Here is an 18,807-nt window from a genome sequence, read left to right on the forward strand (position 1 = left end):
AAGTCCCTTTCCTTTCTGTTTCCCCCTCTGTCAGTTCTCATAAAGAAACACACCCCTTTTCCTTCAAAGTGAGAGTTTTGCAGTCACAACTGCTTCAGAGTGATTGGATCAGAATTTATATAAGGAGCAGAAGGGGTTAGTGGGGGGAAGCAGCTTTCGGAGAAGAGGAAAAGCCTAGGCCCCACTGGGAGTCGAACCCAGGATCTCCTGTTTACAAGACAGGCGCTTTAACCAGCTAAGCCATGGAGCCCACACACGCGCCTAAGCTAGTGCCAGGTCTGTCCTTGCTGTTCGATGAAGTACAGTCGCCGGAGCGCGCACAGAGCCGGTTCCCGCGAGAAAGCGCACGAACCCCCAAACGTCGTTTCGTTCCTTGAGCAGGACCCCCATTGGCGCCACTTGCGTGTTGGGGCTCCCGGCACTTGACTCAGCCAAGAATAACCCTCGGGGACAGTCAAGGCCACGCACTTTCCGTCCCCGGCTGGGATGAAGTCCTCCTGGAGCTCGCCGCGCTGGGGTTGCGCCCGTCCCTCGGAACGCGGGCGCGGCTCTCCCATGTCCGAAGCTACGGGCTCTCAAAAGGGGGCTTCGGGCAAGACTCTGGGGCCGCGGGATTGGGGCGCACTTCCGCCCCGCAAGCAGTGACTCGGCCGGGGGTCGGGGGCCGAGAAGAGGGTGCGGGGTGCGGACCTCCGCGGAGTCAGTCACGCCGCAGTGTCACACCCGCAGTGGAGGGCTGGGGGCGGGGGGGGGGGAGGATGAGGCGGATGAGGGGGAGGGGGCCCGGCACGCCCACCCCAGGGGGGTTCCTGGGTCCAGATACGACCCTCTTAGGGAGGGGAGCTATATCGTCCCTGCGGACCACTGCCCTGCCCACTCGGGCACCACCAAGGCTTCACATCGAGGGCAACGCGCCATCAGCTCCCGGAGGTGACGCCTCCTCCCCTCTAACACCATCCTCTGAGGTCGCTGCCCTCCTGGGTGGCCCGCACCCCTTCCCCGAGGCCGCACCCCACGCCGTGACCCGAATCACCTCCACCAGGTCGTACCCAAGGCGCAAAGAGCGGGGCTTGCGGGGGACACCCGATCGCGCCGTTCGCCGGCGGGAGGGGCCTGGGACTCGGGGTCTGAGGGTCCACAGGTGGCCCCTTAATCCCAGCCACAGGTGGCGCGCGGAGGGGTCGGGGCCGCCGGGCGGGACTGGCGGCTGGAGGAGACCCCCGGGACCCGCCCAGACCGCGCTGTGGGCTTGGGGCTGCCGGGACCTGTCCTCTCCTCCCGGGAGGACGCGAAGACCCTCGCCAAATTCAAACGGATCCCCGCCCTAAGCTGTGGGACCGTGTCCCTCCGTCTCTCTCACACATACGTCCGCACGCACAACGGGGACTCCAGCGGCGCTCCAGCTCGGGTGGGGAGGACGCGGGGATGGGTGGGGGGATGGGTGGGGTCCCCTCTGACTTGCTCCTGCAGAGCCGGACACAGCTCCCGGCCCTCCACCAGCCCGCAGCCAACCGCACACCGGAGACTCGACAGAGTGCGACCGAACCGGAACGCAGCCATTCCGCGGACACTCACAGGCGGCTCCGTGCAGACACAGTGACTCTGAACGAACCGCACGAAACTGAGAAACAAAGTTGGAGGACGTCCCTACTCGACCGCAGATTTACCATAAAGCGCAGTAATAAAGGCAGTGAGGTGGTGGTTTAAAACAAACAAACAAACAAACAAACAAAGACCGCTCAGTGGAGCAGAATAGAGCGCCCAGAGAGAGACCCGAACAGTGAACTGGCCGCTGAGCAAAGGCGGGGCACGGAGCCGACTCTCGGACGCCCCGCGCCCAACCACTGGGTGTGCGCACGCGGAAACCAAAGCGCAAAGAACCTAGACACAGACCTGATACCGCTGCCTTAAAAAAAAAAAAAAATGATTTTATTTCTCTGACAAAAAGAGAGAGAGAAAGCACAAGCACACCGAGTGGGAGAGAGAGAAGCAGACTCCCAGATGAGCAGGAAGCCTGCGGGACTCGATCCAGGGACCCCAGGTTCATGACCTGAATGAAGGAAGACACTTAACAACTGAGCCACCCAGGAGCGCCTACTCTTCCCTATTTAAAAAAAGATTTTGCTTTATTTGACCGCACGCGAGAGAGAGCATTCCATTGCCAAGAATGCACAGCAGGGGGAGTAGCAGAGGCAGAAGCAGACTCCGGGCTGAGCTGAGAGCCCCATGTGGGACTGAATCCGAGGGCCCTAGGGTCATGACCTGAGCTGAAGGCAGATGCTTAACTGGCTGAACCACTCCGGCACCCTAGATCATACATACACCCTGTACAAAATTACACTCAAAATGGATCCTAGATCTATATTAAAATGTAAAACCATAAAATCCTAGAAAGTAACGCAGAGGAAAACATAGGTGACTTTGGGTTTAGTGGTAACTTCTTAGACACAACACCAAAAACACGATTCATGGCAGGAAAACCTGATAAGCTAGAGTTCAGGAGAATTTAGAATTTCTGTCCTGCAAGACACGACTAAGAAAATGAGAAGACACGCCACAGACTGGGAGAACATATTTGCAAAAGACATATCTGAGAAAGGACTGCTACCCAACATATGCAAAGAACTCTTAAAACTCAACAATGAGAAAGGAAACAGCTCAATTTATGTGTATTTTCCCATCATGAAAACTGTGCTCTTTAATCCCTACCACCGCTTTACCCCACATTCCCTAAAGTTAATAGTTTCTGGGTTTCTCTGTCTCTCCGTTTTCTCTGCCCCCCCCCCCCCGCTCTACTCATTTGCTTTGTTTCCTAAATTCTGCATATGAGGAAAGTCTTAACGGTACTCGCAGGTCTGTGGCAGGCTGACTGCTGTCCCTTGGCCTGGTGCCCTCTAGCTGCACCCCTGCTGCAGGCGGCAGTTCCTCCTCCTCTCACCGCTGGCTCACAGCCCCACTGTAGGCAGAGACCACACCTTCCTGCTCACCTCATGGGTCAGTGCACACTGGGCTGCTCCCATGATTTGGCTCTGGTTGGTAATGCTGCAAGTGTTTTTGTATTTCTTAGGTAAATACCCAGTAGTGTGATTCCTGGATCATAGGATAGTTTTATTTTTAGATTTCTGAGGAACCTCCACAGTGTTCCACAATGACTGCACCAATCTGCGTCCCCACCAGCAGTGCACGAGGGGTCCCCTTTCTGCACATCCTCGCCAGCACTTGTTCTTTCTCGAGCTGTTGACGTTATCCGTACTGACGGGGCTCGGTGACCTCTCATGGTAGTTTTGACTTCCATTTCCCCGATGACGAGTGATGTTGCGCATCTTGTCATGTGTCTGTTGGCCACGTGTCTGTCACCTTCGGAGCAATGTCTGTTCGTGTCTTCTGCCCGTTTTTGACCTGGGTTGTCTGTCTCTGGAGTTCTGTTGTATCAGCTCTGTATATATCTTGGACAATAACCCTTTATCAGATGTGTCATTTGCAAATATCTTCTCCCATTCAGTTGGTTGGCTCTAGCCAGAGGGGACGATTCCCCGGCCTTGAAATTCAGCTAAAATGTTGCTGGCCTGCCTGAAATGTGAACTTCCAAAGGGGATTCGGAAAGTTCATTCTGCAATGACTTAGGACGGTGACTCCTTCTCCCCCTTCAAGTGCATCCCTCTGAAGGGGGAAAGTCTACAATGGTTATCCTGGACCTGGCCCCCCGTCGCATTCTGGGGAGCAGAGACCTTGCGACTTTCACAGATCTCTAAGTGGACAGGAATTGTGCCCAGAATGGCTTCTACACAGAGCCTAACTCATGCCTGTTTGGGGGAATGTAGAAGCAGAGTTGGGGCTGAACGGAGCTGAGATGTGGGGGGATTGGGGTGGCGTGAGCCTTGTTTCACGTGGGGGAGGTGTAGGTCTTTGGGAAGCAGGGGCAGATGAGGTTGGCGGTGATAGAGTCTCCCGCCCCTTCACCCCTCCCTGAGAGCTCCATTTCGAGCCACACCACAGCCTGGGAGTAGCTGTCTGGCACGGCAAAGGGGAGCTTGAGGATGTGGCTGAGGCAAGACCCCGGAGGCGGGAAGAGTGTCCCGGCTTCCCCAGGTGGGCTCAGAGTAATCACAGGGTCCCTGGAAGAAGGTGGGAGGAGGGTCCCAGTCAGAGAAGATGTGACAACAGGAGCAGAGGGGAGAGCGGCAGGGTCCTGTCAGGAGCCAAGGACCATGGGCAGCCTCTAGAAGGTCCTGGAAAAGGCAAGAAGGAAGCCTCCCTGGGGGCCTTTGGAAGGCAAGCAGCTCTGTCACCTCTCGGTTTGAGCCCCAGAGGGCCCATGGCCGCCTTCTGACCTCCGGGTCTGTAAGGTCATACACTGATGCTCTTTTAAGGGAGGAAGGCTGTGGTGGGTTTGTAGGGCAGCGGAGAGGCAGTCAATCCAGACTTCGATGCCAGTGTGCACGGCGACCTCAGCACTGAAAACTGCTGTGGCTCGCTGCTCCCCCAGGAAAACCTTGAAAGCTCGGGGAGGACCCTGGGAGCTGACCCCGGGGCTGCGCAGCTGTCCCTTTGGGGAACTAGATCCGCGGGCCATCGTCCCCTCGGACCCACCGACACACTTCTGCCCCAGACCAGGTGTGCCTCCGCGACAAAAGTCTCGTGCCTTCTCTGAGGCTCGAACTCAGGACCTTCAGATTATGAGACTGACGCGCTGCCTACTGCGCTAAGAAGGCACTGGCTCCCGCCGCCCCTAGCAGAACCCTTCCCGCCAGCCCGCTCCCGCTGACGCGCCACCTCTGCAAGGTCCCGCTTTTGTCCCAAGCCGCGCCCCCGAAGGAAGCGTGGGTGCCGGGCCCCCTGGGTGTCTGCTACCCGAGCCCCGACCCCTGATGGGATCCGGAGCTTATCCTCCATGACACCAGCAGGGGAGGGGGGCGTCCCACGTCGCCGGCCACCCCGCTCCCGCCGGCAGACCCCGCGCTCGGCTCGGGCGCCTTGCGCACCGCTCAGCGTCACACGCGCGCGGGGTCCCGGGCCTGAGCCGCCTGCGCGCCGACCTCCAGGCCGCGACAAGGACCGGCGCCGCCCGCACAGCCCCCGACCAGCCGCGTCCCCGGCCGCAGCACCCCGACTCCCGCAGCGCGCGCCACGGCGGGAACGGGGGCCGGGGACGGTGCGACCCCCGCGGAGCGGGAAGAACACACCCGGGCCGAGGGCACGGCGCCCGGTAAGGCGGACGACGTCGTCACCTCCAGGATCGCGGTGCGAATCTCCCACGGGCCGTTCATTACTCCGGGGAGGACGGCGGCTCCCGGCTCTCGCCAAGAGACGGGGCGTCATTTGACGAGCTCCGTCCTCTGTAAAATGGGTTAGCAGCTCTCCCGGCACTTCAGAGCCTGAGCACTTGACACCAACGGTCCCGCGAATTCTCCGGATTGATGGAACAATAATAGTAACAGATATAGAAAAGCTAGTCCAAGTCTGTGGGGGGATAAATATATCCATGAGAATATGATATGATAAATACATCCATGAAAAAGGCTGTCACTGAAGTAGACAAATGTCGATGGGGTGTTCAGATAATGGTGCTGAGTAGCTGTCTAGGAAAACCACGCCCTGCCTATCACCTGCAACAATAAAATACATTTGAAATAGATACAAATTTGTGCACGCTTCCGCAGCACATATACTGAAATAGATACAAAATTTAAAAGAAGGGATAAAACCACAAATTACTAACATCCCTGAGACAGATATTTTTATAACTTTGGTGTATAAAACTAATTTTTGAAAAAATTCAGAGACAATTAAAGTGACATAACCCACTATATTTAGACAATATTCTGCTTAGATATACCCTCATCCTCTAGAAAAATACATAAGCAAGGTGAAAAAGTCAAATGAAAAAATGGGGGAAATGTGTAAGTTGTGTTATGAAGAGTTAATTTTCTTAGTATAAGTAAAGAAACCTCAGCAAGAAAAATTCCAACTTGCGGGAAAAACTTAAAGATATAAATACTGAGTTCATGAAGAGGGAGAACCATGGGCTCCTGCCTGACTCCGTTGGTTAAGTTCTTAGCTCTTGGCCTTAGCCCAGGTATTGATCTCAGGGCTCTGAGTTCAAGCCCCGTGTTGTAAAGAAGAAAGAGGAATATTTATGAGAGTACTATAAAGTGTGAAAAGATCATTAACTTTACTCTCAAGAAAAATTCAAAAGTGAAACTACAGTAGGATCCTCCCTTTTCCCTATCAGACTGGCCAACAAACAAACAAAAACCACTGTTTGCAGGAATGTTGCATATTAGCAAACAAAGTTGAGTTCTTTCCTATGGCTCCTGTAGCAAATTACCACAAGCCCTGTGGCTCAAAGTGGCAGAATCCGTATTTCCTCCCTCATAGTTTGAGAGGCCAGAAGTCCAAAAGTCAGTATTACTGGGGAGAAATCAAGGTGTTGACAAGGTCATATTGGCTATTGAGCCTGTGGGGGAGAATGTGTCCTTGCTTTTTCCAGATTCTAGTGGCTGCCAGTGTCCCTGGCTTGTCTCTGCATCTGTATCAACATACCTTTCCCCTTCTCTCTTGGACAAAGGGCACAAGGACACTTGTGATGACATTTCAGGTCCGCCTGAATCATACAGGATAAATTCCCCATCTCAAGATCCTTAACTGAATCTCTTCTGCCAAGACTCCTCCAGTATTTGGCCATATAAGGTAATAGTTACAGATTTCCGGAATTAGAACAGAGATATCTTGGGGGGGGGGCTTTTTTCAGTCTATGGCAGGTATCAACAACCTGATTCCTACACCTACAGGCAATGGATTACTTGGTCCTAACCTTAGTCTCCTCTGTGAAATGGGAATAATAATATAAACTTCCTTATGTAATATTGAGAATATTCTATGACTTAATACATGTAAGGAACTTATGGCACTATCTGGAGCTTAGCTGGAGATAAATGGCAATTAATTGTCATTAGTACAATGTTGGTCAGGGTGTCAAGGAAACAGTTGCTTCCCTGGAGCTGCAGGAAGATAAATTAGTAATATTTAGGGAAGACTAAGCCAAGATACACCAAAATTACCATCACAAATATGATTTGACTGAGCCACTGTGCTTTTAGAAAGTTCTCTAATATTGCGCCTTTCTGAAATGCTGATATAACTTATTGCAACACCATTTATATAGTTAAATGTGGCTGGTGAAGCCCAAATGGGGTGTTGGTGTGGAACTAGTTATATTTATAGGTGTATGTGCTGTCACGTTTTTGTTAATTGGGAACTTTAAGAAGGCTTTACTCATTTCTGTAAAACCTTTTGACTTTAGGTCTAACTCGCAACATAAAGGCTGGCAGCGGTGGGATTCGAACCCACGCCCCCGAAGAGACTGGAGCCTTAATCCAGCGCCTTAGACCGCTCGGCCACGCTACCACACACTTGCCCTCAAGGCGTTCTTCTGGATTCTTTAAGTCTACAGGAGAGCTCCCCTGACTCCCCAGTTCTTTCTCTCCTGTGTTTCTCTGGATTCACTGCGGTGAGACCCCCGCAAACGGCACGGGTGGGACTTTCTCCCCGGGGGACCCGCAAAGCCTCGAATCGGGGCTCCAGGCCCGCGGGTACAAAACCGAGGGCGTGTCCAGCCCTGGAGGGCGTCCCTGCGCTCGCACCGGGCGAAGTCGCGGGGGAAGCAACCTGCAGACGTGTACTTTCCGGGTGGGCCGTACGGTCCCGCTGGACGCAGGACAGGCCCCCGGGGACTGACCCCAGTCCCACCCATCGCGTCCCAGCCGTCCCCCCCACGGTTGCGGACCTACGCCAGTCACTGAGACTGGCTGGCTCTCGCTTTCCCAACTACAAAGTGACATGAGAAAAAAACTTCCCTGAAGAAGAGTGGCAGATTGATTTCGTCCGTTCCTGTAAGGGGTTTAGAGCATTTCCCAGTAAAGCTTTTTATCAATGTTCGTATGGGAGAATTCGCGGGACCGTTGGTGTCAAGTGCTCAGGCTCTGAAGTGCCGGGAGAGCTGCTAACCCATTTTACAGAGGACGGAGCTCGTCAAAGGACGCCCCGTCTCTTGGCGAGAGCCGGGAGCCGCCGTCCTCCCCGGAGTAATGAACGGCCCGTGGGAGATTCGCACCGCGATCCTGGAGGTGACGACGTCGTCCGCCTTACCGGGCGCCGTGCCCTCGGCCCGGGTGTGTTCTTCCCGCTCCGCGGGGGTCGCACCGTCCCCGGCCCCCGTTCCCGCCGTGGCGCGCGCTGCGGGAGTCGGGGTGCTGCGGCCGGGGACGCGGCTGGTCGGGGGCTGTGCGGGCGGCGCCGGTCCTTGTCGCGGCCTGGAGGTCGGCGCGCAGGCGGCTCAGGCCCGGGACCCCGCGCGCGTGTGACGCTGAGCGGTGCGCAAGGCGCCCGAGCCGAGCGCGGGGTCTGCCGGCGGGAGCGGGGTGGCCGGCGACGTGGGACGCCCCCCTCCCCTGCTGGTGTCATGGAGGATAAGCTCCGGATCCCATCAGGGGTCGGGGCTCGGGTAGCAGACACCCAGGGGGCCCGGCACCCACGCTTCCTTCGGGGGCGCGGCTTGGGACAAAAGCGGGACCTTGCAGAGGTGGCGCGTCAGCGGGAGCGGGCTGGCGGGAAGGGTTCTGCTAGGGGCGGCGGGAGCCAGTGCCTTCTTAGCGCAGTAGGCAGCGCGTCAGTCTCATAATCTGAAGGTCCTGAGTTCGAGCCTCAGAGAAGGCACGAGACTTTTGTCGCGGAGGCACACCTGGTCTGGGGCAGAAGTGTGTCGGTGGGTCCGAGGGGACGATGGCCCGCGGATCTAGTTCCCCAAAGGGACAGCTGCGCAGCCCCGGGGTCAGCTCCCAGGGTCCTCCCCGAGCTTTCAAGGTTTTCCTGGGGGAGCAGCGAGCCACAGCAGTTTTCAGTGCTGAGGTCGCCGTGCACACTGGCATCGAAGTCTGGATTGACTGCCTCTCCGCTGCCCTACAAACCCACCACAGCCTTCCTCCCTTAAAAGAGCATCAGTGTATGACCTTACAGACCCGGAGGTCAGAAGGCGGCCATGGGCCCTCTGGGGCTCAAACCGAGAGGTGACAGAGCTGCTTGCCTTCCAAAGGCCCCCAGGGAGGCTTCCTTCTTGCCTTTTCCAGGACCTTCTAGAGGCTGCCCATGGTCCTTGGCTCCTGACAGGACCCTGCCGCTCTCCCCTCTGCTCCTGTTGTCACATCTTCTCTGACTGGGACCCTCCTCCCACCTTCTTCCAGGGACCCTGTGATTACTCTGAGCCCACCTGGGGAAGCCGGGACACTCTTCCCGCCTCCGGGGTCTTGCCTCAGCCACATCCTCAAGCTCCCCTTTGCCGTGCCAGACAGCTACTCCCAGGCTGTGGTGTGGCTCGAAATGGAGCTCTCAGGGAGGGGTGAAGGGGCGGGAGACTCTATCACCGCCAACCTCATCTGCCCCTGCTTCCCAAAGACCTACACCTCCCCCACGTGAAACAAGGCTCACGCCACCCCAATCCCCCCACATCTCAGCTCCGTTCAGCCCCAACTCTGCTTCTACATTCCCCCAAACAGGCATGAGTTAGGCTCTGTGTAGAAGCCATTCTGGGCACAATTCCTGTCCACTTAGAGATCTGTGAAAGTCGCAAGGTCTCTGCTCCCCAGAATGCGACGGGGGGCCAGGTCCAGGATAACCATTGTAGACTTTCCCCCTTCAGAGGGATGCACTTGAAGGGGGAGAAGGAGTCACCGTCCTAAGTCATTGCAGAATGAACTTTCCGAATCCCCTTTGGAAGTTCACATTTCAGGCAGGCCAGCAACATTTTAGCTGAATTTCAAGGCCGGGGAATCGTCCCCTCTGGCTAGAGCCAACCAACTGAATGGGAGAAGATATTTGCAAATGACACATCTGATAAAGGGTTATTGTCCAAGATATATACAGAGCTGATACAACAGAACTCCAGAGACAGACAACCCAGGTCAAAAACGGGCAGAAGACACGAACAGACATTGCTCCGAAGGTGACAGACACGTGGCCAACAGACACATGACAAGATGCGCAACATCACTCGTCATCGGGGAAATGGAAGTCAAAACTACCATGAGAGGTCACCGAGCCCCGTCAGTACGGATAACGTCAACAGCTCGAGAAAGAACAAGTGCTGGCGAGGATGTGCAGAAAGGGGACCCCTCGTGCACTGCTGGTGGGGACGCAGATTGGTGCAGTCATTGTGGAACACTGTGGAGGTTCCTCAGAAATCTAAAAATAAAACTATCCTATGATCCAGGAATCACACTACTGGGTATTTACCTAAGAAATACAAAAACACTTGCAGCATTACCAACCAGAGCCAAATCATGGGAGCAGCCCAGTGTGCACTGACCCATGAGGTGAGCAGGAAGGTGTGGTCTCTGCCTACAGTGGGGCTGTGAGCCAGCGGTGAGAGGAGGAGGAACTGCCGCCTGCAGCAGGGGTGCAGCTAGAGGGCACCAGGCCAAGCGACAGCAGTCAGTCAGCCACAGACCTGCGAGTACCGTTAAGACTTTCCTCATATATGGAATTTAGGAAACAAAACAAATGAGTAGAGGAAAAAAAAAAAAAAAACCGAGAAAACGGAGAGACAGAGAAACCCAGAAACAAACTATTAACTTTAGGGAACAAACTGATGGTTACCAGAGGGGCGGTAGGAGTGTGGGGTAAAGCGGTGGTAGGGATTAAAGAGCACAGTTCTCATGATGGAAAAAAATACACATAAATTGAGCTGTTTCCTTTCTCATTGTTGAGTTTTAAGAGTTCTTTGCATATGTTGGGTAGCAGTCCTTTCTCAGATATGTCTTTTGCAAATATGTTCTCCCAGTCTGTGGCGTGTCTTCTCATTTTCTTAGTCGTGTCTTGCAGGACAGAAATTCTAAATTCTCCTGAACTCTAGCTTATCAGGTTTTCCTGCCACGAATCGTGTTTTTGGTGTTGTGTCTAAGAAGTTACCAGTAAACCCAGAGTCACCTATGTTTTCCTCTGTGTTACTTTCCGGAATGTCATGGTTTTATATTTTAATATAGGTCTAGGATCCATTTTGAGTGTAGTTTTCTACAGGGCTAAGGCCTGTGTCTAGATTCTTTGCCTGTCTGTTTTTGTCTTTTGCACGTGGACATCCATTGGTTCCAGGAACACTTGTTGAAGGGCTGTGCCTGCTTCATGACCTGCCTTTGCTCAACAAACTGTTGAATGTGTGGGTCTCTCTCTGGGCTCTCTTCTGCTCCATTGATCTGTTTATCTATCTTTCTTTTTTTTAAACCAACACCACACTGTCTTTATTATTGTCACTTTAGGGTAAATCTGCGCTCAGATAGTGACAGTCCTCTGACTTTGTTCTTCAGTTTTGTGCTGTTTATTCTGAGTCTTTTGTGTCTACATATAAGCTTTAGAATCATTTTGTGAATATTTGTGAACAACTTTCTGTAATTCTGATTGGGTTGCACTGAATCTATAGATCAAGCTGGGAGGAACTGACATCTTGATAATATTGAGGCATTTTATCCTTTTATATGAAATATCTATTTATTTAGATCTTTTCTTTCTTACATCAGAGTTTTATAATTTACCTCATCTATCCCGTACATATTTTGTTGGGTTTATACATAAGATTTCTCTCTTTTTTTCACTGGTGATATAAATGATATTGTGTTTTTAACTTCAAATTCCACTTGTTCATTGCTGGTATATAAGACACAATTGACTTTTGTATATTAACTTTGTATCCTTTATCCTTTCCATAGTTTGATTATTAGTTTCACGAATTTTTCTTTTTGGCACTTTGGGATATCTATGTAGATAATCATATCAGGTATGAACAAAGACAATTTTATTTCTTTGTATACCTTTTATTTCCTTTACTATCTTACGGCAGTAGCTAGGATTTCCAGGATGATGTTGAATAAGAGCGGTGAGAGTTGGCATCCTTGCCTTGTTCCTGATATGAGCAGGAAAGCATCTTAGATCTTAGTTCCTCGTCAATAATGTTAGTAGTAGGTTTCTTGTAGATGCTCTTTATTAAGCTGAGGAATTCCCCTCTATTCCTAGTTTGCTAAGAGCTTTTTATTAGGAATGGGTATTGGGTTTTGTCAAACGCTTTCTCTGCATCTATTAAGATGATCATGTGATTCTTGTCTTTAGCCTGTTGGTCTGATGGATTGCCTTAATTGATTTTTCAAAATTGAACCAGCCTTGCACACCAGGAATAAATCCCAATTGGTTAGGTGTATAATTCTTTTTACACATTGCTAGATTCAATTGGCTAATATTTTGTTGAGGATTTTTACATACATATTCATGAAAGATATTGTGTTTTTAAATTTTTTACTGGCTACAAATGACCTCACAAGAAATTTTTTTTTTTGAGGAAGACCTTATTGCACCTTAACTTTTGAAGGATAACTTCTTTTTCTTTTTTTTTTTTTTTTAGGGTAGTTCTTTTCTATTAACACTTTAAATATTTCGCTCCACTCATGCTGGGTGTTCTCTGAGCTTCCTGGAAATGTGCTTTGCTTCTATTATTAGTTTGGGAAATTCTCAATAACTATTGCTTCAAATATTTCCTCAGTTCCCTTTTCTCTTTCATCTCCTTATTTCCCATTAAGCATATGTTATGCCCTTTGTGATTTCCCCATATTTCTTGGGTATTCTGTTCTTTTTCATTCACTTTTTTTCCTCTTTGAATTTCAGTTTTGGAAGCTTCTATTAATATTTTCTCAAGATTGTTGATTCCTTTCTCATTTGTAGACAGAATTATAATGATGCAACAATAAAGGTCAGTCAGCCACCAATTTTCTTAATACTCCTCCTGTTCTATGCCAAAACCTTGGCTTTTCAAAAGGTCTCATTATCAGGATCTGGTACACAATGTGAATGCCCTCCTCAGATCTAAAGCTTTGGGTTGAATTTTTCCATAGGACAACTTTGTTCAATTGATCAAATATGAAGGATTAGTAAAAAAAAAAAAAAAAAAAATTCCAGAGCAAGTTTCTTAGGTCCTTATATCATACTCTCAGACAGAGCTACAGGAGTATGTAACTTATGGGGGGAGTGATCCTCAGAAGGCGGGACAGGAAACAGCAACACAAAGATGTAGCCTTGGATAAAGTCTGCCTTAGCCTGACCCTTGGAAAAGGGGGGTCTTGAGTATTCATAACAAAGCAGAGTGGTCACTGAGTTAAAGGGTTTGGAGTTTTCTGCCTGTCCCTCCCATTCCTTAGTTATTGGTGTAGCTGATAATGGAGTGCTCATCTATTCTATGAGATGTCTCTAAATAGTCAAGGTCAAGTCAATGGAAAAGGTCACATGGATAAACCATTGGGAGGATGGGTGTGGAGTCCTGAAAACAAAACAAAACAAAACCCAGAAAGGGGGAAGAAACTGTATTACTGTAAGACAACTAGGTAAGTGGAAGATACTCTGAAAATTTAAAGTGAAGTGTGAATGTCCCATGGATTATCTATTAATTTAGGAGACATTATAGATTTTATTTCTTTGCTAATATAAACCATTCATTTTGTTTCAATGCTTTGTATCAGTTTCCTAGAGCTGTCATAACAAATTAGTACAAACTGGGTGACGTAAAACAACAGAAAATTATTCTCTCATCGTTCTGGAGGTCAGAGTTTAAAATCACGCTGTGGGCAGGGCCAGGCTTGCTCTTAAGGTTCTAAGGAAAAACACTTCTGTGCCTCTTCCAGCTGCTGAGGGTTCTGACAATCCTTGGTGCTCCTTTGTGGTCAAATAACAGACAACTCTGCCTCTGTCTTCACACGGCCTTCTTCCCGGTGTGTCTGAGTCACTGAGTCCAAAACTCCTTTTCTGTCCTCTTCCAAAGACACCAGTCCCTGGATTATGACCCACCCTAATCTGTTGTGACCTCATCATGAATTGATTACATCTGCAAAAGCCCTATCTTCAAATAAGGTCACATTCACAGGTACTAGTGGTTAGGACTTCAACCTATATTTTGGGGAACACAATTCAACTCATAACGTGCTTGGAACCTTGGTCTATAAATTTAGGACAATACCTCAGAGGGCTATGGCAGTGGTTAAACACCTGACACCCAGTCAATTAACAACAACAACAACAGTAATAATAATAGGCAGCATGAGAGTAGATCTTACTGATTGCTCATTTATGTGCCAGACACCCTTGTAAAATATGTTGTGCGCCCCTGTAAACTATCAGGCACACCTATTGCAATTTCTGTCTCTCATTTGATGACAGTGATGCCCATTGAGCTGAAGCAATTTGCCAGAAGTCCCCTGGCTGTCCGGTGGAGCTGCTGAGGTTGAACACAGACCGTGACCCAGGTCAATGACGTCCTAATCAAAACGAACAGAGGTGAGGTCTGGGCATAGCTGGGGAACACTTTGCTGATTGTTTAGTCCTGCTGTGTATGGTCCTTAGAGTAATACAGTAGCCACTTCATGACTATGTCTTATTAAAATATTAAAAAAACAATTTTGAAACGTTTGCCCTTGATATTCTCCAAGAGACAGGATAACGTTCTCTGATGACCCTGCCCCATCCTACATACTCCCTTTATTATCTTCTTGCTTAACTTTCTCCATAGACTTCATCAGTATCTCATATACTTATGATTTTGCATATTCATGTCTTTATTTTCTGTGTCATGCTAGGGGAATGTACGATCCAGGACGGCAATGATTTCTGTTAGCTGGGTTCACTGCTGTATTTCCTGCTCTTGGAAATATGCCTGGGCGTTTACCAGAGCTGCGGACAGGGGATGGGGCGAAGTGCGTAAAGGCAGACAAAAGGTATAAACCTCCAGTTATGAGATAAATATGTCCTGGGGATGTCACATACACCATGGTGACCACACTTAACAGTACTGTTTTATATATTTGAGAGTAGCTAAGAGGGTAAATCTTAAAAGTTCTCATCACGAGCGGAAAAAACCTTGCAACTAAACAGAAAGGAGGGGACGGGGAAAAGGGAAGCAAGCAAGCAAGCCCGCCATATAAGAGATCAGCGGTGAGTGTTGCTGGATTAATGGATGGAAGGATGGGAGACAAGAAGGCACTGAGGTTCTATAAATCCCCAGGGCTGAAACTAAGCCACCCTGGTAACTGGCAGAATTCTCCAACCTAAAAGTGTGGAGGTTCCTCAAGACATTGAAAATAGAGCTACCCTATGACCCACTAATTGCACTACTGGGTATTTACCCCAAAGATACAAATATACTGGGTGCCTGGGTGGCTCAGTGGGTTAAGCCGCTGCCTTCGGCTCAGGTCATGATCTCAGGGTCCTGGGATCGAGTCCCGCATCGAGTCCCGCATCGAGTCCCGCATTGGGTCCTGGGATTGAGTCCCTCATCGGGCTCTCTGCTTGGCAGAGAGCCTGCTTCCCTCTCTCTCTCTGCCTGCCTCGGTCTACTTGTGATCTCTCTCTGTCAAGTAAATAAATAAAATCTTCTGTAAAAAAAAAAAAAAAAGATACAAATATACTGATCAGAAGGGGGTACCTGTACCCCAATATTCACAGCAGCAATGTCCACAAGAGCCAAACTATGGAAGGAGACCAGATGTCCCTTAACAGATAAAGAAGGTGTGGGTCATACAATGGAACATTCCTCAATCATCAGAGAGGACGAATCCCCACCCTTTGCATTGACACGGATGGAACCGGAGGGGATTATGCTGAGTGAAATAAGTCAAGCAGAAAAAGACAATCATCACATGGTTTCACTCATACGTGGAACATAATGAATAGCGCAGAGGATCACAGGGGAAGGGAGGGGAAACTGAGTGGGAAGAAATCAGAGAGAGAGAGAGAGAGAGAGAGAGAGAGAGAGAGAAACCATAAGACTCTGGATTGCAGGGACCAAACTGCGGGTTACAGAGGGGAGTGGGTTGGGGTAGGGGGTCAACCAGGTGATGGGTATTCAGGAGGGCACGTGTGATGAACACCAGGTGTTATACGCAAATGGTGACTTGTTGAATACTACATCAAAAACTACAGATGTACTATATGTTGGCTCACTCAACATAATGAAAAAAAAAATTAAGTTAAAAAAAAATAATTCTCCGACCTGCTCTTTTCCCACAGCAACTTTGTCATCTCACTGGGACTGTGTCCAGGACATACTACTTCCAGCTGATCATTATTCCTAAAGTTTCCTTTGGAGGACTAACAAGGGATCATAATTACTTTTCCTTTTCCTCAAAATGGGAAGCATGCCCCGGCAAATATCTTTCTTTTTTGTGGGGAATCGTGGCTTCAGCATTCATTAATTTCTCCTACTGTGTGAAATCATTCCAGAGCCGGAGACTGCTGGAACCTAGGGAGGTTACACATGCCCACACGCCGCGTGCTTTACTCTGTAGCAGGCCGTGGGCGCTCGAAACCCGGTAACGTAGAACGTGTGCGCAAGGGGACGGCGGCTCAGGTCACAGGCCCGGTTCTTGGGCCGCGGTTTGCATCTGAATTGTTGGCGCGTTAGAATCGACTTCTTTTGAGGAGGAAGGAACTGGAGAAGCGGCAGCCGAACGGCTCCTAAGACACGCGCCTGGGCGGCGCGGCGGTGCGTTTGGAGAGAATCGTTGGGGATCAGGGGGTCTGAGGCAAGGGATCGCGCCCACGTAAAATGGTTTCCGGGGCGTGAGCTCCCGAGAAAACGCCAGGCCCTACTGGGAGTCGAACCCAGGATCTCCTGTTTACGAGACAGGCGCTTTAACCAGCTAAGCCATAGAGCCACCTGCGAGGCGCGCGCGGCTGGAGCGGCCTCACTGCGCTTGGACTCGGTGGAAAAGGGAACCTACGCTCCGGAGGCTCCGGCGGTTCCCGAAACTCGCCGCCTGCCGGGAGCCGCTTCCTTTCCGAGGGGCGCGCCGGGCGCAGGACGGGCGGGAGGCGACGTCTGGGGCGCCGTCCGCGGCGGACAGCACTTTGCTCTCATCCGAGGAAAAGCGCAACGGGAAGTCGAGGCTGTGCCGCGGGTGGAAAAGGCCTAGAAGGAAAACCTGTGATTTAAAGAGCACGTCCGGGCTCGGCGTGAAGGGCCGGTCCCGCGCAGCCCCGTGAGGGGAAGAGGCGCCGAAAGCTCCAGGTCTGCGCGGCCCGAGGGCGCCGTCCGGGCGCGGAGCCCCCAGCGGGTGTCCGCCCGGCCCTCGCGGGAGCAGCTGCCCCGGGGGAGCCTCTCAGGACAAGCGCGGGGGTGGGCTGGGCGGCGGGGCACGCGGGAACCTTGGAAACATCCAGCGACGCCAAAGAGCCATTTGCGGCTGGTTTCCCGCCCCTCGCCCACGTCTGCTCCCCTCGGGCTCGGTTTTCAGACCCGGACGGTTCCGCACCCGAGCTCGCGAAGGATGGAAGGTCTCTCGCTCCACCCCCGGCCGCACACCCCCGGGGACCCGCGCGCCCGGGAGGTCGCACCCCTCCCGCGGTGACCGGCAAACCTTCCCCGAGGTCGCCTCCCCCGCGGTGACCCACACCCCCCCGAGGTCGTACCCCCTCCCGTGACCCGCACCCCCTCTCCGAGGTCTCACCCCCGTGGTGACTGCAGCCCCTCCCCAAGGTCGCACCCCCAGCAATGACCCTCACCCGGTCCCCGAGGCCGCAGACCCACACCCCCTTCCCGAGGTCGCACCGCGGGCGCTGCTTGCGTGGCGCAGCGAAGCCGGTCGCACGGCGCGCCGGCGGGAGGGGCGGTGTCTGGCCCGGGGTGGGAGGGGCCTGGACTCGGGGGGTCTGCGGGCGGGACGCCTGCAGGCGCGGGGCGGCGGGGTGCGGGGCGTGAGCGGGCGACGGGGCGAGGCGGGTTGAGGCGGGGCGCCCGGAGCCCGGAGCTGGGCTGGAGCCGGGGACTCACCCAGCGCTCGGCCGACCGTACTCGCGGGCTCCCCCGCGCTGCCCACCTGTGTGCTCCGCGGCGCGGCCGGCAGGGGACCCTCGGGCTGCAGGACAGAGCTGTGGTCTCCGTCCGTGCGGGTCACTCCGCTCCGGGCGGGCGTCGGGTGGGACCGGCACGTGGTGTCCACTCGGTGGGGTCAAGCGCAGGTCCAAGCACACGAGTCTGACTCTCACGGCTGCCGCTGGGAGGCCCCGGGGAAAGGCGGTCTGGACGCGCGCAAACTCCTTCCGCGTTTGGCCTTTGTGTCTCCGCAACACTGCAAGAGCTCCGAAGGAATTTGCGGGGTTTTTTCTTTCTTTCTTCTTCTTCCTCCTCCTCCCTCTTCCTCTTCCTTCTCCCCCCCCCCCCCTTTTTGAGCTCATGGGCGTTAGCGGCCCAGAGCGCTGGGTGAGGGCTCCAGTCTCCAGTCTCAGGCAGATTCGAATCCCACCCAACGCCGGTCACTTCGGTCACTTCGTGCAAAAGCCACAGAGCGGTCTAGGGACAGCCCTTCCGGTCTCCCGCCGCGGTCCTTTGCCTCCTGGGGAGCTGATGGCTTAGCGGAGGCCAAGATGTCTCTGTCACAATAAATTAGGGATAATGGAGACCTGGTTAAGAAAACAAACTCGAACCCAAGCTCTTCCCTTATATCCCCTTTGTGGTCCTATCTTTGGTCAGATTTGGAGTCCCAAAGGTTAGGATTTTACTTTTGTAGAGCGATTCTATTTATTTAGTTCGTTTTTAGAAAGAGAGAGACTTGGGCGCCTGGGTGGCTCAGTGGGTTAAGCCGCTGCCTTCGGCTCAGGTCATGATCTCAGAGTTCTGGGATCGAGTCCCGCATCGGGCTCTCTGCTCAGCAGAGAGCCTGCTTCCCTCTCTCTCTCTGGCTGCCTCTCCATCTACTTGTGATTTCTCTCTGTCAAATTAATAAATAAAAA

The 18,807-nt window shown here is 52.1% G+C and overlaps 5 non-coding genes across 5 annotated transcripts; 1 reads left to right on the plus strand and 4 right to left on the minus strand.

The window, feature by feature from the left end:
- Positions 1–176: 176 nt before the first annotated feature.
- Positions 177–250, minus strand: TRNAT-UGU (transfer RNA threonine (anticodon UGU)). Its single transcript has one exon. It is a non-coding gene; the product is annotated as a tRNA-Thr (tRNA).
- A 4,389-nt stretch (positions 251–4,639) lies between these two features.
- Positions 4,640–4,712, minus strand: TRNAM-CAU (transfer RNA methionine (anticodon CAU)). Its single transcript has one exon. It is a non-coding gene; the product is annotated as a tRNA-Met (tRNA).
- A 2,613-nt stretch (positions 4,713–7,325) lies between these two features.
- TRNAL-AAG (transfer RNA leucine (anticodon AAG)) lies at positions 7,326–7,407 on the minus strand. Its single transcript has one exon. It is a non-coding gene; the product is annotated as a tRNA-Leu (tRNA).
- Positions 7,408–8,642: 1,235 nt separating this feature from the next.
- TRNAM-CAU (transfer RNA methionine (anticodon CAU)) lies at positions 8,643–8,715 on the plus strand. The gene has a single exon. It is a non-coding gene; the product is annotated as a tRNA-Met (tRNA).
- Positions 8,716–16,659: 7,944 nt separating this feature from the next.
- TRNAT-CGU (transfer RNA threonine (anticodon CGU)) lies at positions 16,660–16,733 on the minus strand. Its single transcript has one exon. It is a non-coding gene; the product is annotated as a tRNA-Thr (tRNA).
- Between the last annotated feature and the right edge of the window lie 2,074 nt (positions 16,734–18,807).

Source organism: Mustela lutreola, chromosome 6 (genome assembly GCF_030435805.1).
Source record: "Mustela lutreola isolate mMusLut2 chromosome 6, mMusLut2.pri, whole genome shotgun sequence".
Taxonomy (NCBI): Eukaryota; Metazoa; Chordata; class Mammalia; order Carnivora; family Mustelidae; genus Mustela; species Mustela lutreola.